Genomic DNA, 27,431 nt, shown 5'->3' with positions numbered 1-27,431 from the left:
TGGAAAAATCCTAGTGTTCTGGGCTGAGTTGTGTCTTCCTGTGAAATCCACATACGGGATTCTAGTATCCCAGTATGTGACTATTTGGAGACAGACTTTAAGCATGGCAACAGGCATGACAAGGATACATTCTTACCATGTTTGGTCAAATGCATGGATCCAAAACAAGACTTCCTGAAGGGAGAGGCAGAAGAGCAGAAGTTGAGAGGTAGTCTGTGTCCCTTTAGGTCCTGAGTTATGTCCCTTCTGTGTCCTGGTTTGCTGTCCTTCCCATCATAACTTTGGGCTTTAGATATCTTACTATAAAATGAGATATATAAGGGCAAGAGTCTCTAAAGACTTTTGCTAAAACTTGCAGGAGATAATTTAAGTCAATAATTTAGCTCAGTACCTGGCAGAAAACATAAGCACAGGATGAATTGGCGGCTGTACAAGTTTTGTCAATTGTAATTGTCATAAAAAAGAAGCACTCACTGTGGAAATTTGTGTACTAGAAAATCAAGTGTGCTTAGAGAGGTTGACCTAGTTACAAGGAAGGTTTGAAGTTTGGAACATTTGCCTAAAGAGATGTGTTGGCCGAGAGAGGCCTACCTCTGTTTTTCTTTTCTTGTCACTCATATACATTATCCCTTGTTCAAAAGTCATTAAGATCAGGAGAAATTAAAAAGCCACTTGAAAGCCGGGCGTGGTGGTGCATGCCTTTAATCCCAGCACTTGGGAGGCAGAGGTAGGAGGATCGCTGTGAGTTCAAGGCCACCCTGGGACTACAGAATGAATTCCAGGTCAGCCTGAACTAGAGTGAGACACTACCTAAAAAAAAAAAAAAAAAAAGTCACTTGAGGACCTGGTAAGGTGGATCAGTAATTAAAGGCACTGCTCATAAAGCCTGATGGCGTGGGTTTGGTTTCCGAGCCTCACCTGAAGCCGTGTGCACAATGTGAAGTATGCTCCTGCAGGTAGTTTGCAGCAGCAGGAGGCCCGCGTGCAACCACTCTCTCTCTGCCTTTCCTTTTATTTCTCTCCATCTCAAATAAATAAATAAAAAATATTTTAAGTGTTTTATTTTTATTTATTTGAAAGAGAAAAAGGCAGAGAGATGGAAAGAGAAAGAGAGAGAGCGAGAGAGAGAAAATCAGCCTGCCAGGCCGTCCAGCCAATGCAAACAAACTCCAGACACATGTGCTACCTTGTGCATTTGGCTTATGTAGGCCTGAGTCCTTTGGCTTTGTAGGCAAGCTCCTTAGCCATTAACCTTCTCTCTTGCCCATAAAAACATCCTTTAAAAGCCACTTGAAGCTACATGAGCCTAAAGTTACAATATTTTTATGTGTTTCTGTCCTGTCTTCCAAAAAATTCCTTAAAATGCACTACTTATTTATTTATTTTAATCATATTTATCCGTGAACATTGCTTAAGAAAAGTCAACCTACCCTACAAGGTATTATTTCCCTGGGCCAACCAACCCTTCTTCTGATGGATTCTCATTTCTTTCTCTCTGGTAATAGCAGTCTTTTATTAGACTAAGGGAAGTAGAGAGGAAGGAGTATGAAGAGTTCCTGTGTATGAGAAGGCCGGAGGAGGTAAAACCTCATTTTTTAAAAAATTTCAAGCATATATTTCTTTCTTTTTAAACACATATTAGTGATGCAACTTTAATAAACCAATAAGTAAATAAATAAGAGGAATCTAAAATATACAAGTAAGAAAACATCCAAACAGTTGACACAGGCCTAACTAACCCATGGCTATTGTATTTACAGGCAAATTAAGTTCAAAAAGGCTATACAGGGGCTGGAGAGATGGCTTAATGGTTAAGGTGCTTGTCTGTGAAGTCTAAGAACTCATGTTTTAATCTCCAGGTCCCACATAGCCAGATGAACAGTGACACAAGTATGCCATGTTGCACATGCACACAAGGGGGCGCATGCATCTGGAGTTTGTTCACAGTAGCTGAAGGTCCTAGCGCACCAATCTTCTCTCCCACTTTCTCTGCTTCTCTCTCTCAAAATAAAAAAAAAAATTAAAAAGGCTATACAAGTATGCAAGTGTATATATGGGTCTATATAGAAAGATATGTATGTTTTATTTCCTCAGAACACTTAGGTGCCACCTCTTGATGATGACACCAACTCTTTATTCACATATCTTACAGAAGCCAGATTGTTTCCAGGACTGACAGGCTGTAACCCGTATTCAGACCCTGTAGGCTTCAGTTGACTGGTTGACATTCTTCTGTCATAATGTAGATTATGCTAGCTATGTGGGCCTCCTAAACAGCTCCACACTGAATGCTCCAAAGTTAAAAGCCCATAAACAGAGATGAGTTCTGACCACGATGCCCCCAAAGTCCAGGCATAGGTGAGCTGCCTGCCCTGCTCACTGTTGACATTCTAGTTCATCTCTGCTGATGACTTTGGGAGGCATGGAGGGCGGGATTTGCTCTTGCACATTTGAGCCAAACCATCTGGCAAGGTCCACCGGGGAGCTGCTTCTTCAGATGGGGTATTACTATAGCTAGGAGTGAGGCAGGCCTGACCAGCTGGGCACATTCTGAGGGGTCTAAACACTGATAGCTTCAAGCATGTATTCCTTCCTTTCTCTCTCCCTCTTTCTTTTCTTTTTTTGAGGTAGAGAGATAAGAGTTTCGCTCTAGCCCAGGCTGACCTGGAATTCACTATGTAGTTTCAGGGTGGCCTTGAACTCACCACAATCCTCCTATCTCTGCCTCCCAAGTGCTGGGATTAAAGGTGTGCGCCATCATGCCCAGCTCAAGCATGTATTTCTAATGCAGTGTCTGGATTCTTTAGTCTTAGATGTCATGTCTACCTTCTTTTATTATGAATAAGAGGATTTCACTGTGATGCCACACTAGGATGGTGGTGGTGACAGGTTCAGTTTGGCACTTAGCACAGCACACACAACAGGCTTTGTCTGTGGCTACATTTCTTCCAAGGGCGCAGGAAGGTGAAGGCAGCATCTCGCCCATCATGAAGTCGGTGGTCTCCTCTTCACATGGGACGCATAGGGCTGGGGTAGATGAGAGCTGCATTAAGTAGGATCATCTTAATATTTGAAATTCAGGCAGTGTTTACCTTTTGTGGCTACACCACCATCATTGGCAGCTGGGCCCTGCGGTATACTGTGATTGTGTTTTACCCTCAACATGAGTCTTTGTTTTCTCTGGAGTTCATAATTGCTTTAGGCTTTGTACTTTTCAAATACAAATAGGTAATTTAACCTCAAACTCTTTTCTGGTTATGTAAGATATTCAAGCCAGATGCCCACTTGATTTCTTTCCCTGGGAAGAGTCTCCCCAGAGCCCTGTGACCCCCCTTATAGAGCCAGGGTCAGATCTGCTGCACTGCTGTCACCCAGGACCTTCAGCAGCAAGTCCCTCAGGAATACTACTTTCCTGGGTTGGATTCTCTGTTTCTTGGATTCTGTGCCACCATCTCCTCTGAGTCATCCTCTCAGTTCTTTTAACCTCTCAAAATTGTTATTGATTTATTTGCAAGCAGGGAGATACAGGGTAGGGAAAGAGTGAGGATGGATGCACCAGGGCTTCTAGCCACTGCAAATAACCCAGGTTATTAGACTTTGCAGGCAAGTGCCTTAACTATTGTGGCAGCTCTCTAGCCCCAGTCTCCAGTTTTTGTTTGGTTTTTCGAGGTAGGGTCTCACTCTGGCTCAGGCTGACCTGGAATTCACTATGTATTCTCAGGGTGGCCTCGAACTCACCGTGATCCTCCTACCTCTGCCTCCCGAGTGCTGGGATTAAAGGCGTGCGCCACCACGCCCGGCTCTCCCAGTCTCCAGTTTTATGCACCATAAATTCCAGTAGCTTCTCCATAAAGAGAGAAGGGAGATTTCTGAGATCTTGCACATTTGAAAATAGCTATTTTCTCCTGTCATGCTTTCTTGAATGGTTGGTGGTATATTCTAAATGTTTGTACTTCCAAAGTTTGCAGACCAAAACCTGTTCCCTAGTTCACCAGGATTCAGACTGGGGCCCGTGGGAGGTGATTAGCTCTTGAGAACACTGTGTGCATGAATGAGGTTCATGTTCTTATAAAAGAGGATTGAGGAAGTTCATTCATCTCTTCTGCCCTGGGAGGCCACAGTGAGGAGAGGTTGGTCCATGAGGCACAGAGGGAACTATTACCAGGTACCCAGTCTACGGATTTTGATCTTGGATTTCCATATTCCAAAATGGTGACAAACACTCTTTTACTGTTGGTGAATTACCCAGCCTAAGATATTTTGTTATAGGAGCCCACACGAAGTAAGAAAACCAGGGACAGAATTCTAGTCTGCAAACTAGTTAGTTTTGGAATTGAGCAGACGTTGACTTGTGGCTTAGTGTCCATTGTGGCTATGGATGTCATGTGGCCCTGTCTTTCATATGAACATTTATGGTTTCCCTCTAGAGTGGGACGCTCCATGTTTGGTCTCTGTCTATTTTCATCCTGTAGGCTATTTTCATCCATAGACTCTTGGAAGGATCTCTCATCCTGGCAATTCCTATCCTATAGTAGACTCTGAGCCAGATTAGCAGACTATATCCCGTGAGGATGTGAACTATACATCAGCCAGCTGGTTCCTTGACCTTGGCAAGTAGCTTTCCCCTTCCCAGTGGAGACTGCTGGGGCCTAAGGGAAATTGAGTCATTTCCTAGTGCATATCATAAACTGTCAAAAAACGATGTGTTTTGTAAGTGAATTTTCCACATATCTAGTTATGATGGCTTAACCAGATCTTCAGGAACACCTGGGTTTCCCCGACACACTAAGTTGTAGGGATGTGAGTGAAATGTCCAGTGCACTGAGAGCTACTGAAAGGTGGATGGGCCACTCAGGATTCCACACTGCTCATCCAGGTCAGCTCTCCCTGGCTGCCTTAGGTGACTCATAAGAAGCCAGGGGCAAGATAAGGAGGCTGAGAGCAAAGAATTCTCACTGTGGCATTTTGGATCCACCAGTTACTAGGCACCGAGTTTTGCTACCAATGGAACTTGCTTAGCTAAATCCAGGCCAGCCTTTGTCAAAATGGTGGCATAGTCCCTTCTTCCATAAGAAAGCTGTTGGATGGCTGGAGAGATGGCTTAGCATTTAAGGAGCTTGCCTGCAAAGCCAAAGGATTCCATTCCCCAGTACCCATGTAAAGCCAGGTGCGCAAGGTGGCGCAGGCTTCTGGAGTTCTTCTGCAGTGGCTGGAGGCCCTGGCACACCCATTCTCACCCCTCTCTCTTGTAAACAAATAAATAATAGCCTAAAATATGTGTGAAAAAAAGAAAGAAAGAAAACAAGAAAGCCGTTGAAGTGTTTTATGGCACACTAATAGCCCTGCTTATAAGGAGGAATGATGCTGGGCTTTATGAATTCTGCCTTTATGCCTCTCCCTCGTGATGTCGGGCATGCATGATGAGCCTGTGACCGTGAATGATGGAGACTCTGAACCCTTCAGGGAGCTTGCCCAGGAGAGTAGAGGTCTGTATCGTACTGCGGTTCTTTTGCTCTAAGATTCCATCACTCTCCGCAGATGCAAATATATACACACTGATCTCCAAGAAAACCGTATGGCAGCATGTGAAGCCACAGTGTGAGCACAGCACAGAAACAGCCACTGTCCTGGGATGAGTGGCTGTGAACTCTTCAGAAGAGATTGGGTAGGTGGATGCTGCTGATGAGGCACTACGGCTCCCTCATAGGGAGGCCTGAGACCAGGTCAGGTCGGGGCTCCCACGTCAGCTGGATAGCTGCTCTGTGCCTGAGGCTGTATCTTTTCTTCTTTTTAAAAATATTTATATTTATATTTATTTATTTGAGAGAGGGTAAGAGGGAGAGAGGGAGAGAGAGAGAGAGAGAGAGAGAGAGAGAGAGAGAGAGAGAGAGAGAGAGAGAGAGAATGGGCATGCCAGGGCTTCTAGCCACTGCAAATGAACTCCAGATGCATGAACCACCTTGTGCAACTGGCTTATGTGGGTACTGGGGAATTGAACCGGGATCATTTGGCTTTGCAGGCAAGCACCTTAACCTCTAGGCCATCTCTCCAGTACCCCTTTTCTAGCTTTAAAAACTATTTATTTTCAAGGAGAGAGAGAGAAAGGATGGGCAGGCCAGGGGCTCTAGCTTGCAAACAGACTCCAGATACATGTGCTACTCTGTGCACGTGGCTTTCCGTGGGTACTGGGGAATCACACCTGGGTCGGTAGGCTTTACAGGCAAGTGTCTTAACCACTAAGATGTCTCTCCAGCCCATGTACCTTAGGCTTTTCATCTGCAGGTGGGAATGCTGGCCTGTTTTCACTCATGGGTTCTGGGAGGACCCAGGTGAGCAAGGTGTTTTCTGCGCAGTCTCAGCAACCAGCACGACCCATGTAACTTCTTTGTTTTTTCACTTTTAAACTTGAGGCTTCTGCAGTATCTTTGGGTGCATCCAAGGAATAGGTGTTCTCAGAGAGGACACTATGCATCTGGCTATCTAGGTGACTTGCTGGTGCATGTTGTATTTGCTAAGAGTGACCTGTGTTCCTCAGGGCTCACAATGGGACACTTTCTTACCTTTTGCAGCTGGAATGGAAGCAGAGTTTCCTCTTGGTGGGTGGGCATGGTTCTGTAGACACCAGGCCAAAAGAGAGAGTGGGGGCTGGAGGAAGCCAGAGAGCCTGCACCTTTCTCTTCTAGACCTTTATGTGATTTTATGGTGACCTGTGACCCAGTCACCTGTTTCTGTATCTATTGTGCCTGTGTTTCCAGGGTCAACAACACCGTCCCAGGCCTTATCTATGATGAGTAACATCGCAGGACCCTGTGGCTACTGGGAAAGCTGAGCTATTGGAAAGAGAGAAGGTCTGGAATAAGCCTTCTAGGGTGGAACTCTCAGGTTCATTTTCCTGAATTCATTGGCAAAAGCAGAATGACACACGTGAGTATGTGTACTCAGGGCCTTTGTGCCTTCATGAGTTCTAGCTGGCATATATTGCAATGAGACCAGCAGTGCACTGAATTCTTGAAAGGCCTACCACCCCCTAAGCGTCAGAGTGGCATCCTCTATTTTAAGATGAGGAAACGGGAGTTTAGAGGGTCTAAGTAAGTACAGCACAGAAAAATAGCTACTGCCGGGACTCGGGTTGAGACCTGGCCTTTGACCTGAGTCTTTGCCATTGTATCATTTTGTGCTGGGGTGTCTTAGTCACGTCCTGCCAGAAACATCTGCATATACGTCTAATGTGAGTTCCATATTGTACTGGATTGAGAACATCCCTCTTCCCCCAATTCATGTTAGCAAATGTGACCAAATAAGACCACATTCTTGCAATCATCATAGATGTAACTAGTTAAATGAAGATGAGAGCATGCTGGAGTAGGATGGGCCCTCAATACAATAGAGGTGAGGCTGTCATAATAGGCAAAGAGAGAGAGACAGAGAGACAGAGAGAGAGAGACAGAGAGAGAGACAGAGAGAGAGACGGGGGGGGGTAGAATTGGAATTCCAGAGATGTGTCACAGGTTAAAATTGTTGAACTTGGAGACTTGTCAGTGACTAGAGTTGTCAGACTTAGATCTACAGAGTTTGATGTTTGCCCTGGTTGTATCAAATCTTGTATAGGTTAAATATATCTTTGCTATGCCCAATGCCATCTTTTGAAGTTTGAATGTTTATTCTGTGCCATTATTATTATTATTACTATTATTATTAGTATTATTATTATTTGTATTACAGCTCAGTTAACAGATCTTGGACTATGGGATGTTTGAACATCATTGAGATTGATTAAAAACTATGGGGATTTTATGGTTGGCCTGAATGCATTGCATTTTACATTATGGATGATTGTAATTTTATGGGGACCAGGGCAGAATGTGGTGGTTTGATTCAGGTGTTCCCCATAAACTTATGTGTTCTGAATGTTAGGTCCCCAGTGGGTGGCAATTTTGGAACTACAGCCTCCTGGAGGTGATGTACTGTTGTGGGCAGGATTAGGGGTGTTATAGTCAGCTTCTCCTTGTCAGTATTTGGCGCTCTCTCTCTCTCTCTCTCTTTTTTTTTTATTTTCAAGGTAGGGTCTCACTCTAGTTCAGGCTCACCTGGAATTCACTATGTAGTCTCACAGTGGCCTTGAACTCATGGTGATCCTCCTACTTCTGCCTCCCAAGTGCTGGGATTAAAGGCGTGTGCCACCATGCCTGGCTTTGGCACAGTCTTTTGCTGCTATTGTCCACTTGATGTTGGCGAGGAGGTGATATCCACCCTCTGCTCATGCTATTATTTTCCCCTGCCATCATGGAGCTTCTCCTTGAGTCTGTAATCCAAAATAAACCCTTTCCTCCCATAAGCTGCTCTTGGTTGGGTGTTTTCTGACAGCAAGGAGAAGCTGACTGCAACAGGCTCTTTTGGTTTGCCCAGAGCTAAGCTGCTTTAATATTATTTCTCATCATGGGCTCACTTCCCTCCCCAAATTCCTTCCTCCTATGCCCCTTCCCTCTCTTTCCTCACCTTCTTCTTTATCCTTCTCCTGTCACACGGTTTCTCTCCCTTTCCTTTGTGTGTTCGACTCATGGACCATGCACAGCCACTTGTCCCCGAGCTGGGGTTTGGGTGGTCTGCCATCAGAGGATCTGGCTTTCTGCCCCCAGTCCTCTTCTCACAACCTGCCCTGGGAACCAGCCTCCCTTTCACCTTTCCCTTGTCCACATAGAGCTACAGAGCCTCTCCTGACAGGTTATTATTTGTAGTCTGTTTTCCATGAAAAGGGCTAGGGGCTGACGTCAGAGATCTTACAAAGTAACCTGCTTTGGGAGCAGCCTGGGCGCAGGCCAGCTGTCTGCACAGACTTGTGCTTCCCAAACGGCGCTGGCGGGAGGTGACTCACTGCTGTATCCAGAAGAGCAGCCCTTGCGTTCTCTTGTTGTGGGAAATGAAAGCCAGCAAAGGGTGGCAAAGTCTTCCAGTCTCAGTGTCAGAGGTGTAGGGTGGGGTCTCTTTTCAAGCCTGGTGGGGGATGCTGGAGCCAGTGTGGCTCATGAGAGCCAGTGGTTATGCATTCAGCATCTTTGGAGCAAGTTGTTAAACATGGCCATTAGGAAAAAGTCCATAATGTAAAGTTACAACAAAATGAATCATATTGAAAACACAAGTAACAGGTACATGGAGTGCCACTCTGACATTTTACTCTCTTCCATCTCTGTGCCCTAAGGATGCATGGTACCTATGCGATGTCTATGCAATACTGTCTTCCAGGTGTCTCTTCCCCAGTCTGCTTCCACTGACATCCTGCTGGTAACTTGGGGCTGGCCTCAGGGGAGCATTTTCACCACATGAAAGAGCAAACTTGACACAGCAGGGTTTTTCTGCTCTCATAGACTAGCACCTCCAGTGCCTAGGACCCTGTGCTTTTAGAACATTTCCCCACTAATGCTGAACCAAGTCCCTGGTTTGGAGACCCGTGAGCAGTCAATCCACCCATGCAGAACAGGGATTCCTGCTACTCATGTCGAGTTGGTACCTGAATACTTCCAACACAGGAAACTCATTCTTGTTCAACTACCATGGAGGACCCTGACTAGTCCACTCATTTATGCAGTGCTGGAATCATCTCTTTTTATAAAATATTTTATTTTTATTTATTTGACAGAGGGAAAGAGACAGAAAGAGAGACAGAGGAGAGAATGGATGTCATGGCCTCCAGCTACTGTAAACAAAGTCCAGATGCATGCGCCCCCTTGTGCATCTGGCTTATGTGGGTCCTGGGGAATTGAACTTTGGCTTTGCAAGCAAGTGCCTTAACTGTTAAGCCATCTCTCCAGCCTTGGAATCTTCTTTTGAAGTTAAAAACATCTAATGAAGGACTAGTGAGATGACATAGTGGTTAAGGTGCTTGAATGCAAAGCTAAAGGACCCAGGTTTGATTCCCCAGGACCCTCGTAAATCTGCATGTGCAAAGGTGGTGCATGCATCTGGAGTTTGTTTGCAGTGGCCAGGAGGTCCTGGCAGGTCCAGTCTCTCTCTCTCTTCCTCTCTCAAATAAATAAATAAAATATTTAAAAATATTTAGTTAATATTAAAACTGTATATATTCAACAATGTGATGATTTGACACACATACACATCTTGTAGTGATTACCACCAGCAACTTAATCAACATGTCTGTCACCATTCTTGGTTCCCAGGGTGTGTGGATTAGCTGATTAGTGACTACTTACCTACTTTTGTTATCTTCAAGAAAAAAGGCAGTATTAACTGCAGTCATCACACTGTACATTAGATAACAAGAAATTCATCTTTTTCCTTTTGTATAAAATTGTTTTTTTTTTCTGTTAGCATCAGATCAACTATCCTGAAACATCCATATATTTTGATAGCTTTCTAACACCAGTTGGGTTCAAATATTAAAGTAACATTCATGAACAAAGAGAATTTAGTATTGTTTCAAGGTGCTTTCTGAATCTCCATGGTTAGACAAAAACAAGAACAATTAGGATGGCAATTAGGTAGTATATAATATAAAATAAGTTTATGCTTACAAGCTACAACATGTATTATGATTGTAATAGTTGATCTTAACCTGCAATACTGGCTGCATGAATCTGTCAATTTTAATATTCAGAAGCTATTTAAAAAAATTCAAAGCAACTAATTCAGAAGTAAAGTACACAAAGATTCATAGCACACAGAAATATTTTACATCTTCTATGGCTAAAATTTTTATGACTACAATGTTATCCAATTATATATCTACTTGACACATACATATACAAAATAATTTATATGTGACAAAACATTAAAAGAATAGTCCTTAAACTTAATGTATCATAAAGACATTACTACGTTAACAAGGACTTTTGTTATCTTACTGTTGCTAGGTCATAGCTTTTGGCCAGTGTCTTTCCATTCCCTGTCCCTCTAACCTTTGGCAGTTACCATTCTACTCATTTCTATGAATCTGACTATTTTAGCTGGACTCCTTTTTTGTTTTTTGGTGGTAGGGTCTCACTCTAGCCCAGGCTGATCTGGAATCTACTATGTAATCCCAGGCTGGCCTTGAACTCATGGTGATCCTCCTACCTCCGCCTCCTGAGTGCTGAGATTAAAGGCACGTGCCACCATTGCTGACTATTTTTTTAAAGGCTTGCCCCACTTTGGGCTCTTCTTTTTTTTTTTTTTTTTTTTTTTTTTGAGGTAGGGTCTCACTCTAGCCCAGTCTGACCTGGAATTCACTATGTAATCTCAGGGTGGCCTTGAACTCACAGCAATCCTCCTACCTCTGCCTTCCGATTGCTGGGATTAAAGGCGTGTACCACCACACCTGGATTTAAGATTTTTTTTTATAATTTTCTATTGCATGAACAGGTGACATTATAAAACTCTCTGGCATTTATCCCTCTTTTTTCCTCTTAAACCTGCCACTGACGTCTGCCTCTCTAAAGAGTGTTTCTCAAGGTGGGGCCGCTGAAGAAGCACTGTCATCTTCATGTGAAAACTCACTAACAGAACAAAACCTTGTTCCTGGTTGTAGATCATTTGAATTTTAAAATTATGGGAAAGAAGAACTCCAGGGTGTATTTTAGCAAGATGTCCAGGCTGTTCTGATAAACAATTAAATCTGTGGATCATTGCTGTAAGAGTATCTTGTAGCTTTATGATATGTATTTCTGATGTCTTACAACCATAATATTTGTTACATAAAAAATAATCATTGGTGTTCAGTGGTAAAAAAAATTGGTGGATTCTCAGAATACAAGCATACTAATGGAATTGTTTCTTAGGAATCTTTGTTTATTATAAGTTTATTATCTCAAAAACAGACAAAGGGGCTGGGAATGGTGGCATATGCTTTTTAAAAATTTTATTTATTTACTTGCAAGCAGGAAGAGAAAGAGAGAAAAGACAGGCAGAGAGAGAATGGACATGCCAGGGCCTGTAGCCACTGCAAACTAACTCCAGATGCATGTGCCCCTTGTGCATCTGCCCTACAGTCCTGGGGGAATTGAACCAGGGTCCTTTGGCTTCACAGGCAAATGTCTTAACCTCTAAGCTATTTTTCCAGCCCAGCTTTTTTTTTTTCTTTTTTGAGGTAGGGTCTCACTCTAACCTGGGCTTACCTGCAATTCACTATGCAGTCTCAGGGTGACCTCAAATTCAAGGTGATCCTCCTACCTCTGCCTCCCTAGTGCTCACTCACTTTTGGGTTACTATTAAACATTAGTCCTGGGCAGTGGGGACGTAACCACAGAGCACCCCAGCTAGGAGTTCTGGTGTTACATTTATGATGGTTTTCTTCAGAACTGATACCTGACAGGAAGTAGTAGCCAGTAGTGAGACTGTTTCCCACTTCTGTGGCAGAATGGGTTCGATTTTTTTTCACACACATGTCCCTTCTACTGTGGGAATTATCAGCTCTTGAGGATGAAGATCTCCCTGACGGGATGTTGGGCTCGGTGGGCGCTGGGGTGTCAAGCTCGCTGATGCATCAGGCAAGTCATTTAACTTCATAAAGATGTGATTTTTCTCATGCACATGGAGTCATTAGTAAGTGTAATAATATAATAACTACAAGAGAAAAATATAATGAAATGTTAGTAAGCATAAGTAGTTTCTCATGCTTCACTGAGGAGTTACTAAGAGTGAAGGTGATCATGGCTTGGTGTTTGGTGTACAAGCATGGGTCGTAGCTTCAGATGACAAACATCTACATAAGTGCAGCGCTTGGTGGCATGTACCTGTAATTCCAGTGCCGGGAGGCAGGGCAGGTGCATCTCTAAGGCTCACTGGATACCTAGTCTACCTGAATCAGCAAGCTCTAGAGTTAGTGAGAGTGAGCCTCAAACAATAAGAGAAAGAGAGTGCCTGACTTGAACAACCAATGTTAACCTTTGGCCTCCACATGCGTGCACCCACATGCATCCAAACACACACACACACACACACACACACACACGCACATGCACTCACACACACACACACACACACACACACACATACACAGAGTGAGTGAAAGTAATCAACTGGCCATGGAGACCTGACCCACAGTGGATGCACAGGGCAGATGGATTCCAGGCAAGTTTGGATACTTGACAGGGGTTTCAGGAACAGGGGTTTGAGGCCAAATGAGAATTCTGCAAAGACCAGAATCAAAGGCTTGGGGATAGATGTTTAAGCAATAGGCATCTACCACCAGCATCCATTTCATGATAGCATTGAGACTTGCAGAGTTTTTCAGACAGTCACCTGCAAGACAAGTTCAAGTTAAGAGCCTAATGTAGGAGTGAGAGGAAGGCATGCCTCACCTCTGCTTGTTCCTTGGTCAGGGTCCCTGTGGCCAGTCAGGCAGCACAGCAGGTGGGCAGAAGGACTCTCAACAATACAGGTGAGCAAATCAGTGCCAAGAAAGACAGGCATGACCAGACAAGCAGAAATGATGCTCTCAGAGACAGCAACTCGAGCGCGACCGCAGCATTCACACGATAAACAGTGACGCGGTGTGTGGCGAAAGCAGGCTTTCAGAGAGCCACGGATGCTGCAGGTTCAACAATACGTCTAGATTCCGGATAGAGCTTTGGAGGAAAACAAGTGTCGTTAATACTTCTGAAAGTTATCTTTAAGGAGGAAATGGATACGAAAATCAAAACTATAGACTTCATGCGTATAGTACACTAATGAAAATAAGACAAACCCCACAAAGTTATTAAGGAAAAGATATAAGATTGGCTTTTGTTTTGTTTTGAGTCAGAGTCACACCGTATAGCCCAGACTGGCCTTTAGCCTTTGATCTTTTGCCATCTGAGTACTGAAATTACAGGTTTGCACCACCATGCCCAGTTTAAAGACTGATTACATAAAAGTAACTTAAAAAATCTTGCCCATGCTAAAAGGTATTATAATCTAAATTAAAGAAATTTAAACATTGGAAGAATATATATGTATATCTTCAAACCCTGATCATATCAAGGAATTCTCAGTCACTTAAACAGAAGAACAGCAGTGGGACAGAGAAGCTGTGTTACTCACAGCAGTGGACACTCACCCCCCAGCCAAGGTAAACACCATCAGTGTTCAGGAAAATCCACGCTAGAACTGCCCTGAGATAAGACGGTGCGCCTACCACCTGGAAAACACTAAAGAGGGCAATGATATCAAATCTAAGCAGGTGTGGGAAACAGCTGCTCCAGTTTAGGGAGAACAAATCAGTACAGCTATTTTGAGAACAAGTTGGCATATTAAATGAGGAACACACACTTGCTTTGACTCAGCAGTCCCACCTCTCTGACCGTTCTCAATGTGTGGTTGGAGAGGTGATCCTGGTCATGTGCTGCTGTTTAGTGGAGCGGCTTCGGGAGCTGCGGGAGTGGGGGGCAGGGGGGGGAAGGGACTCCGCTCATGTTTTCCTGGTTGGAAGCTTTTGCAGTGTGTTCAGGAACTGCTCAGAAAATAAATCACTGAAAGAAAAGACTATATTGTAGCTCAGCAGCAACAATGACAAAACATTTATTTTAAAGCAAAGTGTGGTGGTGCATACCAAGTACTGGCAGGTGAGGGCAGGAGGATCCCAAGTTTGAGGCCATCCGGGATTACATAGCCGGGTCCTATCTCAGAAGAAAGAAAGAGGAGGAAGAAGAAAAAGAAGGAGGAGGAGGGGAGGAAGAGGTAGAAGAGAAAAAGAGTAAAAAGAAAGAGAAAACAAGAATAGATTTCAGGATAAACTCACATCTTATGAAGGGCAATTACATGTAGGTTACATAGTAGAAACAAAAACATGGAAACATTAGTGGGATGAAAGATGTCTGGTGAAATGGAGGATCATAGACATTTTCAATTCATTTTTTTGTTTTGATTTTTAAACTTTTCTAAAAAAGAATAGATATCATACATATGCATGGGATACATAGATTTCATAACATGTATATTTCCCATGTGAAATATATATATATACACATATATAAATAAAATTTTAAACACATTTAATCTTTTAACTTATTTATGGGAGAGAGGGGAGAGAAAAGCAGATAGAACGGGCACACCAGGGCCTCTAGCCACTACAAATGAACGCCAGATGCATGTGCCATCTTGTGCATCTGGCTTTACATAACTATGTAGTCTCAGGGCGGCCTCAAACTCACAGTGATCCTCCTACCTCCTCCTCCCAAGTGTTGGGATTAAAGGCATGCGCCACCACACCCAGCTTCCCAGGCTTTGTTTTTTAAGACAAGGTCTTTCCATATAGCCCAGGCTGACCTCCAACTTGTTATATTGCCAAGGCTGGTCTGAAATGCTCTATAATCCTCCTGCCCCAGTCTCCCTAATGAAAGGACTTTAGGTGTGAACCTCCATGCCTGGCTTGCAGTCTGCTTTAAAGGCATTTATTCACCTGGGAATTGTCCTTGAGGCCCAAGCCAATCACAGAGCTGTTGGGACTTAGTTGTGAGGGACACTGGACATGGTCAAGCAGAGGTGGGCTCAAAAGGAGATGCTCGTGGGGACCTTTGGGACAGCATTCCTGTGCAGAAGCTGCCTTGTCACTTCCAGGAGCAGGGCACCCCCATCATTGCTCCACCATGGGGCCTGGGATCTAGTGAGGTGAGGGACCCGTGTGTAACATGGATTCTCCTGTGGGATCTGCCAGTGACTACTGGCTCAGACTCTATACATGGCTCTCAGGGGCTTTGAAATACAGCAGAGTCAAGGTGTACTATTCTGGAGAGGACGCACCTATGGGTGACAAGGACACAGGCCAAACTACTGGGTAGCCCACCTGCATTTTCTTGGCTGCCACCTGTTGGGAGTCTGCAGTACCTGCTCACTCCACTCACTTTAGGTACCGACCTTATGCCCATCGGTTCCTAGAGCTGGGGGCAGAGCTTTGAGGGTCTGGGTAAGAAAGCCCCTCAGACAGTGGCCATGAAAATGAGAACTGGATTCCTGTGTAAAGGTCAACCAGAGCTGTGATAAGGAGGGAGTGTCTCCCAAGGGGACTGCAGCATTGGCAAGTCTGGTATTTATATTGTTCTTTGCATTCAAGATTTTGAGTATCAATTGTACATATCTATTTGGTATAGTGTGTTAATTCTGTACTTCCATACAATGTATAATGGTTAAATCAAGGCTGCGGGAATAGCTCTGTGGTAGAAGGCTTACAAACAAGCCTTGAGTTTGGCCCCCAGCACCACACAAAAACAAACGAATTAATGAACAAATGGTCAAGTCAGGACAGTTGGCATTTCTGTCTCCTTAAACGTTTATCATTTGTGTCCTGAACTTTGGACTGTTTTCTCCTGCTTCTTTACAAAGTATATAACTAGGCATGGTGCATGTGCCCAGACTTTCAACTACTTAGGAGGCTGAGGTAGGAGGATTGCTTGAGCCCAGGAATTTGAGATGAGCCTGAGCCACATAGTGAGATCTTGTTGCAAACTATAGTCACATTTCTGTGTTATAGAACTTATTCTAGGAATACAGCTGCTTTTGTTTCTAGGATTCTGATATATTAGAAACCAGAAATATCTTGTGTAAGTATATAATACAACCAGGAATTGGAATCCATATTCTATAGGGCATCATGAGTGTTGACTATAAGTAAAATCCTGGCCTCTTCAGCAGCTCAGAAAATGCATTTGAAATAAAACTACATAGGACAAATTTTACTCATAAGCATTTTTGAAAATTATGCGAAATTGCTGTGGCTAAATTAAGCATGTACATGGGTCCTGGAAAATGTGACCCAGCATGCTAAATGTCACTGACACACACCCAGCCACTGCCAACGCCCGAGAGAAACGACTGCTGAATCAGCAGATGGTCTGAACAGCACAGGGCTGGGCGGACCAGAGGCCACTTCCAGGATTCTTTGCCAAAAGGTGGAGCCCAAACATTCCAGACCAAGTTTAAGTCCTGACCCTGAGAGCAATTTGCTAACAAAAACCAAATCTTCCTAAAAGAGGAGGAAGGGCCTCAAGCAGGGTTTGGGGAGGAGGCACCAGGCTTGAAGGTCGTGTATTTAGTGTATTGCCAATGGAGACGGGTTTAAAGCTGTGGGCTATTGCTCTAACTCCCTATGAAGAGTCAGTGCCAGCAGTGAGAACCAGGGGGCTGCAACCAAGTGATCCTGCCCTCTGCTGACACTTGCATATGAAGCTTTTGTGCCAAGTCCTTGCCCTTTCCAACTGTTTGGTGTAAGAGTCTCACTTTGTCAAATCCCAGTGTCCAGCTGTCACATCTCAGTGCCTCACTGTCACATTGAAAAGTGTCACTTTGACGTTGCAGTGTGTCACTTTGGTATCACAACGCCCACTATCATACTTCCATGTACCACCAAGTCATCACAGTGCCCCACTGTGACACCATAGTGCTGGACTGAGATAAAACAAAACTCCACTGTCACATCGTAGTGCCCCACTATGACATCATTATGGCCTGTTGTGGCCTCACAATACCGCACTGTGATATCACAATGCCCCAAAGTCACATCACAATGCCACACTGTAAAATTACAATGCCCTACTATGATATCACAATGCTCTACTGTAACATCACAATACCCAACTGGGACATCACAATGGTCCACTGTGACAACCCAATGTCACACTGTGACAATACAATGCTCAATGGTCATTTCACAATGGAGGAAGGAGGCACAGGGGTTGAAGTCTATGTGCTTAGTGTGTTACTAATAGAGAAGGATTTAAAGCATGGTCCCAGGCTGGAGATAGTGGTTAAGCACTGGCCTGTGAAGCCTAAGGACCCCAGTTCGAGGCTCCATTCCCCAGGACCCACGTTAGCCAGATGCACAAGGGGGCGCACGAGTCTGGAGTTCATTTTCAGTGGCTGAAGGCCCTGGTGTGCCCATTCTCCCTCTCTCTCCATCTGTCTCTTCCTCTGTCTGTTGCTTTCAAATAAATAAATAAATATTGTAAAAAAAGTATGGTCCCTTGCTGTAACCCCTAATGAAGTCAATTCTAGTAGTGAGTACCAGGCAGCCACACTGAGTAATATATGGCCTCTGCTGGCTCTTGGGCTTGATGTCTGTGTGCCAAGTTTCTGTCATTACATGGCTTGGTGTAAAGGACTAATGATCTTGTTATACGGAGAGGCTCACTAAACCCCTCTGTATTCTGCTGGACATATGCCTTCATCAGTCTTCAGTCTTTCAGAAGCTATTTACATCCTCAGATTCTTTTTTATAACTATTTTCAGATGGGCCTGGTGGTGCATGCTTTTAATCCCAGCTCTCAGAAGGCAGAGGTAAGAGGATCACCATGAGTTTGAGGCCACCCTGAGATTGCATAGTGAATTCCAGGTGAGCCTGGGATAGAGTGAGACCCTACCTCGAAAAACCAAATGAATTTTTTTCTAAGGATTCTTTATTTTTATTTTTTAATTATTTTTTAGGGAGAGAGAGAGAGAATTGGTGCACCAGGGCTTCAGACACTGAAATCAAACTCCAGACACTTGCACTACCTAGTGGGCATGTATGACCTTGTGCTTGCCTCACCTTTGTGCGTCTGGTTTATGTGGGCTCAGAGTTGAACATGGGTCCTTAGGCTTTGCAGGCATGAGCCTTAACCACTAAGGCATTTTAATGTATTTATTTGCAAGGAGACAGAGAGAGAGAGAGAGGGAGGGAGAGAGAGAGCAAGCAAGAGCACGAGCAGAAGAACGGGTGTGCTCTGGCCACTGCAAATGAACTCCCGACGCATGTGCTACTGTGCATCTGGCTTTATGTGGGTCCTGGGAAATCGAACCTGAGTCATTAGGCCTTTCAGGCAATTGCCTTAACCACTGAGCAATCTCTCCAGCCCAATTCCCAGATTCTTTTTTTTCAAGGTAAGGTTTCACTCTAGCCTAGGCTGACCTGGAATTAACTTTGTAGTCTCAGGGTGGCCTCAAACTCATGCTGATCCTCCTATCTCTGCCTCCTGAGTGCCGGGATTAAAGCTTGTGCCCCCGTGTCCAGCTCCCAATGTGCAGATTCTTAATGAGCAGCAAGATCAAAATCAAGACACATGAATTTGGTGATTAGGGTCATGAACCAAATCTTGGGCAGAAACCTGGGCAAGTCCTCAGCAGACCTCTGTCTCCCACCTCATAGAATGTAATGGCAGCTCCGTGGTAGAGGATAATTGCCTCCACCTTTGATTACTTCCAAAGCTGTTGGGATTTCAACAGTAATACTGGGGTTCCTTCAAAATGGGAAACTTCCATGCTAGGTAGCTGGTTGGTTTAGTCTATTTGAAATATAACCAGGGTGAGCATTTCAGATGTAGGAGGGAAGGGGAAATCAAAAGTGAGAACAGACTGTGCGTGGTGGTGCATGCTCTTAACCCCAGCACTCAGGGGCCCGAGGTAGGAGGATCTCCATGAGTTCAAGGCCAGCTTGGGGCTACAAAATAAGCTCCAGGTCAGCCTTGGCTAAAGTAATACTCTAACTCAAAACAACAACAACAACAAAAAAAAAAACAAAAAAAAAACAAAAACAAAACCAAACAAACCTCCAAAAAAGAAAACAAACAAGAAAAAATGTGAGTCGAGTCAGGGAGGGACCGACTCAGTGCAGAGACTCCTAGGCGTGTCCCATGACTCAAGGCTGGTCACGGAGGGACTTGTGGGCAAGAAGGATTACCCTACCAGTTCATGCCTGCAGTGACCAGAGGCTGACATTGGGGTAACTGGGCAGTCCCTGCTCCCTCTGTACACATCACTGAGCTGGGTGACAAGCAGGTGTGCTCTGACAATGTGGATGCAGGTCATCATGAAGTGGTTTTACTGGCAAGTAATGGAAACACGGGCAGAAGAAAGACAAGTGAGGTGGGGAGGGGAGACAGCCAGCCCCAAGAAGTGCCCCTGTGGCAGCTAGCACTCGGTCCTGAGAAGGAATGTCAGGAAGCAGTGTGTGCCCACACATGTATGTACACACACACACACACACACACACACACACACGGAGCATGTCTTCTGAGGGCTGACAAAGCCCAGCGTTTGTGTTGTTTGTGTTGTGTTGTTGCTTCTGATTGGTGTGAATTTCGGAGCACTTCCAATTCTTCTCAGACCAGAAGTGTGCACCCACACATACACACGTGAGTGCAGCTCTGCAAGACACTGCCAGGCACAGAAACACGCGTGGCTGTTGGCGGCAGGTAGAAGCCACTTGGCCAGGCTGAAGGAATACACAGTCAGTACCAACAGTTCCTTCTTGGTGAGGCGACTCTGATGGGAGGAGCTTTGGAAGAATGAGGGGGGCTGACAGAGGCTGGATGAGGGGTGGGAGGGCTTCTTAAGTTTATATACACACAGATATTATTAGAGCGAGAGTGAGAGAGAGAGAGAGAGAGAGAGAGAGAGAGAGAGGAAGAAAGTAAGCATACCTGGGCCTTTAGCCATTGCAAACGAACTCCAGACACATGCACCACCTTGTGCATCTGGCTTTACATAAGTACTGGGGAATCGAACTTGGGCCCTTAGGTTTCACAGGCAAGCATCTTAACTACTGAACCATCACTCCATCCCTCATGTGCTTATTTTCTGTGCATGCATTTCAGACACTAACTAGGTTATCTACAATACAGGTTTCTGGGTTCTGGTGTAAGCCCAGTTCAGAGAAGGGATCAAACAGAAGAAGGCCACAAGCTCACAGTGATGCCCAAATTCTGAAGCAGGGGCGATGTCGGGTCGTTGGTGGAGCAGCATATACATTGTCCAAGTAGATGAGAAAGTACCTGTGTGAACCTTCTGGAGTAATTTTCTGAGGTTGTGGCCTTCTTCTCTTTGATCTCTTTTCTTGAGAGAGCCATCATGCTTTATAGAGACAGCTGGGTACACATAGGAGCTCATTAAATGTTTGGTCATTAGTTGATTTTGGATATAGAAAGTGTTTGATCCTACTCTGTGATCATTAATTTTGTGTGTGATTTGACTGGGTCACCAGATAGCTAGAAAATTGGTCAAATGTTATTCTGAATGTTCTGTCAAGATTTTAGGGGTGACAGTGATTTTGAACCCCTGGACTGACTGAAATTATCTTTCACAACCGCTAATGAGTGTGGGTCTTGTATAATCTGTTGAAAACCTGAGTTGCACAAGAGGCCAGTCCTCTCGCTAGGGAGAGTTGTTTCTGCCTGAGGGTCATCGAGCTGCGACTTCTGCTTTTCCTTGTGTTGCAGTCAGGTTCACACTGCTGGCAGAAATCACCTGACCAAGAGCAGCTTGTGGGAAAGAGGGGTTATTTTGGATTACAGTCTCTAGGGGAAGCTCCATGATGGCAGGGGAAAACTATGACATGAGCAGAGGGTGGACATTACCTTCTGACCAACATCAGATGGACAATAGGAACAGGAGAGTGTGGCAAACACTGGCAAGGGGAAACTGGCTATAATACCCATAAGGGCACCCCTAACAATACACTGCCTCCAGGAGGCATTAATTCCCCAAAGTACATCAGCTGGGAACCCAGCATTCAGAACACCCAAGTTTATGGGGACACCCAAATCAAACCACCACACCTGGCCTTTGATCTCATCCTGGGTCTTGAGCGACCAGCCTTCACACTGTAACCTCACTGCCCACTCTTCTGGGTCTCCAGCTTGTCTGTTCACCCTGCAGATCTTGGACATGTCAGATTCCATAATTCCGTGGGCATATTTCTTGTGACAAACACTGTAAGTAGATGAATTCTGTTGGCACTCTTCCTGTGGAAAACCCTGGCACATGCAAGGCTGTGGAAGCATATATTCTAGCCACGGCAAACAGCTTAATGTTGTTTACAGGTTGTAACAGCTTACTTTTGATTTCCAGATGTTTCAGTTAGCTTCACATTGTTGGCAAAAACATCCAACCAAGAGCAGCTTGTGGGAGGAGAGGGTTTATTTTGGCTTACAGGCTCAAGGGGAAGCTCCATGTCGGCAGGGGAAAATAATAGCATGAGCAGAGAGTGGACATCACCTGGCCAATATCAGGTGGACAACAGCAGCAGGAGAGTGTGCCAAACACTGGCAAGGGGGAGCTGGCTATAACACCCATAAACCCACCCTCAACAATACACTGTCTCCAGGAGGCATTAATTCCCAATTGCCACCATCTGGGGCCTTCAGAACTCCTAAGTTTCTGGAGGACACCTGAATCAAACCATCACACCAGAGAGGGGTTAATCTACAGACCACACTTTTTTCTACTTCTCAGTGAATTCCTGTTCTATTCTCATCACACCATGAAAATGTTTTCTCTTTTTGTTGCAACAGGGCCTCAGCCTTGCCGAGAATTAATCCTCTGCTTCAGCCTGTAGCTGGGATTACAGGTATGTGTTACCACCACATTACACAAAAGTTACATACTAACACACAGCCCCAGTGTCGATGGAATATAATATGAAGTCCTATGGCCAAATAGCAATCCTATCCTGGGAATTTCAGAAGTATGTGTCTCCATGTATACATTCTTCTTTTGCAGAATTGGTCAACATTATTTGAGCTCATAGTATGTGTCAGACCTTCACAAAGGACCATAATCCCATGCGACTCTGCAGCTTCCTGAAGGACCTGGGGACACAAATGAGGCTATTTTGTCTCAAGTCCTCAAAGTTTGACCACAGGACTCGACTCTAAGTTCACTGTTGATCAGAATTCATGTCCTGGATCGTACAAACCACAGCTTATTATGTGGGGACTTTAACTATAGTGTCTGGCTAGGAAACTTGCAGGAAGACGGAAATCAGAGGTTGTCTTGAACAACAGAGAGAGACCCTGCCGAAGGCGGATGATTTCAACCCACAGTCTGTCTGCCTCTATTGAGACTTTCAGGTTTCCTCCTCTGATTGAAGGAATGCCATGGAGGGCTTATGCCATTTGGCACCAGTCTGGCCAAACATGGCCCTCCTCACACCCACTTTTATCTTTGAACAATGACTTCATATCTAGAAGCAAATAATAAGATTGGCTATAGACGGCAAATCAAGAGAAAAAATGCTTCCTGGACCAAAGTAAGAAAAATACTATCCTATCCCAAGCTGTCTGGAGACAGCTCAGCTAGCTCCCTATGCCCACCTTGCTGGTTTTTTACCTGACAGGAGAAGGGGAAGGTCAGGGACTTAGTTTTTTTGAGGTAATGTCTCGCTCTAGCACAGGCTTACCTAGAATTCACTTGTACTCTCAGGGTGGCCTCAAACTCACAGCAATCTTCCTACCTCAGTCCCCCAAGGGCTGGGATTAAAGGTTTATGCCACTATGCCCAGTGGGACCTACTCTAAAAAATATTATTTATCTGTTTTCAAGGGGAGAAAGAGAGAGAGAGAGAGAGAGAGAGCAAATGGGCATGTCAGGCCCTCTTGCTACTGCCAATGAACTCCAGATGTATACTCCATTTTGTGCATCTGGCTTTACATGGGTACTAGGGAATCAAACCTGGGTTACTGGCTTTGCAAGCAAGTGCTTTTAACCATTGAGGCTTCTCGCCAGTGCCACGGGACTTACTTTTGCATTGAGGCCCACAGTGGCAGTGACACATGAGGCTGATGTTCTTGGTGTGGTTTGCCCTGGTCTGTGTGTGTTCGTGCCCCGCGGCTGCCATGGTAAGGTACAGTTTCACTGGAATCAGGTCTGCTCTGTCTACCTGGAGCCCGGCTCCATTGCCTGGGAGACACTCTGGGACTCGGTGCTTACATAAAGTTTTGGCACTGAAAGGAAGTTCACTGTCTTCCTGTGAAGTTTATCACAGGTCACACACCTTAATATTGTCACTGTAACTCCCATGCCCTGTAGTCCAGGGTGGCCTCAAACTCATGCTCTTCTTGCCTCAGCCTCCCAAGTGCTGGGATCAAAGCAGTGTGCGCTGGGCGTGGTGGCGCACGCCTTTAATCCCAGCACCCGGGAGGCAGAGGTAGAGGATTGCTGTGAGTTCGAGGCCACCCTGAGACTCCATAGTGAATTCCAGGTCAGCCTGGGCTAGAATGAGACTGTACCTTGAAAAACAAAAACAAAAAAAAAAGCAGTGTGCCACTGAACCTGGCTGAACCTCTCCCAGTAAATTATATTAATCAGCTAAATCTATGCTTACCTGAACAGCTAGGCACAAAGTGGGAGCAGATTTGATTTGTTAACCATATAATATTTAGCTTTGAAATTACATGTTATCATAATATTCTATAACTGAATTTATTTATGTATTTTGTTGTGTGTTTTAAAAACATTTTATTTATTTTCAAGCATAGAAATATAAATTGATAGAGTGTGTATGGGGGCATCAGGGCCTCCAGCCACTGCAAATGAACTCCAGATGCTTGCACCACCTTGTGCATCTGGCTTTATGTGGGTCCCGGGGAGTTGAACCTACATTATTAGGCTTTACAGGCAAGTGACTTAACCACTGAGCCATCTCTCCAGCCCTTGTGTGTTTTAAAAGTATGCTGATTCAATTTTGTTTTTGTTTGTTTGTTTTTCGAGGTGGGTCTCACTCTAGCCTAGGCTGACCTGGAATTCACTATGGAGTCTCAGGGTGACCTTGAACTAATGACAATCCTTTTTCCTCTGCCTCCTGAGTGCTGGGATTAAAGGTGTGTGCCACTACGCCTGGCTTGCTGATTCAAATTTTTTTTAATTGCAAGAACAACTGATAGAATTTAAATGTGACTTCAGATTACAGAACAATGTTGTATCCATGTAGAGTTTCCTGATTTAAAATTTTTTTTTAAACTTTTTTTGTTTGTTTTTTTGAGGTAGGGTCTTGCTCTAACCCAGGCTGACCTGGAATTTACTATGAAGTCTCAAGGTGGCCTCAAGCTCACAGCGATCCTCCTACCTCCCGAGTGCTGGGATTAAAGGCATGTACCACCGCGCCTGGCTGAGTTTCCTGATTTCTGATAAATATACACCCTAAGTATATATGTAACACACAGTCTTCAGTTCTAGGAATGAAGTCTCTCATAGATACAGAGAGACAGAGAAAGAGAGAGAGAATGAATGACAGCACATATGGATCCACACACAACTAATTTGTGAAACTGGGTAAAAGGTAAAGAGGAGTTCTTGTAATGTAATTATCTTTAAGTTAAAAATTATATCAAAGTAAACAGTTCCTCCAAAAATAATGTGTTGTGGAGAAAGAAACTTTAAGGGGTGGGACCCATCCCAGCCCATGGAAGTCAACTTGGCCTTGCCATTTATTTTCCACCAAGTATGTGTTGTTATTTGCCTTAATGTGTTTTAAAAATATTTTCATTTATTTCTAAAAAGGTTTTTTACTTATTTGAGCGAGTGAGTGTGAGAGAGAGGAAAACACGGACAGAGCACGGGCTCACCAAGGCCTCTTGCTGCTGCAAATGAACTCCAGATGTATGTGCCACATTGTGCCTTTGGATTTTACGTGGTTACTGGGCAATTTAGTCAGGGTGGCAACATTGCAGGTAAGCTCCTTTAACTGCTGCTCCATATCTCCAACCCCGCCTTAATACTTTAAAGGTGGAAAGGACAGAGTATCTGCCTTGAACCACCTGTGCTCAGAAAAAAAGTATTTTTATTCCACACTCAAGTGCAGAAATTCCTCTTTCTGCCACATGGTGGCGGTGCTGTAGGATAAACGCAGCTCTCACTGTGTCAGCCTGGCTTGACGCTGCAGGATCTCTAGCTCACATCAACTGAAGGCTGCAGAGAGGAGAGGGGTCTGACTTCCTGCAACGGATGTGGCAAGAGCCTTTAGGCTTGGGTAGAGAGGGGTTGGTTAGGAGGAGAGGAACAAGATTCCTTCCTGGTCCAGAGTAACAGAAGTGGAATGAACTTGGTACATGTGCGGTCAGGGACAGACAGTCTTACAGAGAGCACAGGGCTGTTCTGGGGGCCCTGGCGGTCCATGTTCCTGGGGTCGCTGGCCTGTCTGTAAGCTAAGCCCAGGCAGGTACTTAACATGCAGTGAATGGTGCTTTTGCGGCAGCTGGGGGTTCTCCGTGGGTACCGTAAAATGGCTGTGGTGCCTAGCGCCTCCTTGGCTGTGACCTTTGCAATAGAACTCCACAGTTCCACAGTTCCCCTTGAACCTGAGCTGACCTCCTGTCCTAGACCCACCCCAGAGGAAGAGACCCAATAGCAGAGGCCAGGAGAACAGCCATCCCCAATGCCTGTCCGTAGACTCATAATTAGTCCATCTGTGGTTAAAAACAGAAAAGCTCAGATGGAGTAAGGAAGACGTGGTGGTTGCTTAAACCACTGTGATAGTCTTACTCATGCAAATCCCTCTCGAAAAACCCACTTCTTAATGCTCAGACTGCAAGAATCCGTTCTTTAGACAGCAAAGGCACGTGAGAAGGGCCCTGTGCAATCTCACGGGTCTGAAACATGGGCTGGAGCAATGCTGCCAGCGAGGCCGAGGAGGAAGGAGCGGGATTCCCCCAGAGCCTTGGTTTTAGCCCCAGGCGCTCACTTTGACCATCTGATGTACAGAACTGTAAGACAACACATTTGTGGTCTTTTCAGTCAGCAACTTTGTTGCAAGAGCTGTGGGAACATGTAGCCACTGGGCTCTGGGGTAGGTGTTTTACAGTGGAGGTGGGCACACATACGATGTTCTGGTCGACTCTTGGGAGTTTGAGGATAAGAAAGGGAGAAGAGAGTAGTGCAAATGCCTATGGGAGCGGCTGAGAGGCACCAAAAAGTGATGTGTTATGAGACATGTTAATTGTTAGGTCAGGACAAAATGTAGTCACTGAGGACAGCAAGAGGGTGGACCGTAGGAGGGCAGCAGAGAAGGAAGTGGGTCATCCACATTCCCCAGGGAACCACCCAGCCATTATCCCTTCCTTGCCTAACAATGCCCCAGGTCTAGGTTTCCTGCCCCCTTATCTTGCCCCTTATCTCTCAGGTCGGGTCACTGCTCGGGTTTCACACCCTATTTTCCTTCCTCACCTTCCCCCAACTGAAGAGCTCTATATAGCCCACTATCTGTAATCCCAAATCGACTGCTCCACTCTTGAGAGTCACTCCTGGCAGCTCACGGTTTTCCCGAATGAAAGCTTCCATCCTTGCCTCAGAGTGGTCTCCGTGGTCTTGGTCACTCCCGAACCTTATGTTAATGAAACTGTATAACCCAACACAGCTTTTATTTAAAGTGTGTGTGTGTGTGTGTCTCAGTGTGTGTGTAGAGGTTGAAAGACAACCTCAGGGTTGCCTTGTTTGAGATAGGGTCTCTCCTGTTTGATACAACCAAGGGCACACTAGCTGGTCTGAGAACTTTGGGATTTCCTTGACTCCATCTCTTGTTGTTGCCATTGACATGTTGGTATTACAAACACATGTGCCACTTTTATTTTTATTTATTTATTTGAGACAGGAGAGAGAGAGAGAGAAAGAGAAAGAGAGAGGGAGAGAGTGAATGGGCGTACCAGGGAATCTAGCCACTGCAAACAAACTCCAGACACATGCTCCACCATGTGCATCTGGCTTACATGGGACCTGGAGAATTGAACC

At 44.9% G+C, this 27,431-nt stretch overlaps 1 long non-coding RNA gene across 1 annotated transcript in view; it reads left to right on the top strand.

Annotated features, from left to right (window-relative positions):
• Positions 1–27,431, top strand: part of LOC123462714 — a 47,425-nt gene that overhangs the window by 13,958 nt on the left and 6,036 nt on the right. Inside the window, exon 2 of the long non-coding RNA XR_006638479.1 lies at positions 6,756–6,924. This is a non-coding gene — a long non-coding RNA (uncharacterized LOC123462714). The remainder of the gene's footprint in view (positions 1–6,755; positions 6,925–27,431) is intronic.

This window comes from Jaculus jaculus, chromosome 8 (genome assembly GCF_020740685.1).
Source record: "Jaculus jaculus isolate mJacJac1 chromosome 8, mJacJac1.mat.Y.cur, whole genome shotgun sequence".
Taxonomy (NCBI): domain Eukaryota; kingdom Metazoa; phylum Chordata; class Mammalia; order Rodentia; family Dipodidae; genus Jaculus; species Jaculus jaculus.
This window is presented reverse-complemented; position numbering and strand designations above follow the sequence as displayed.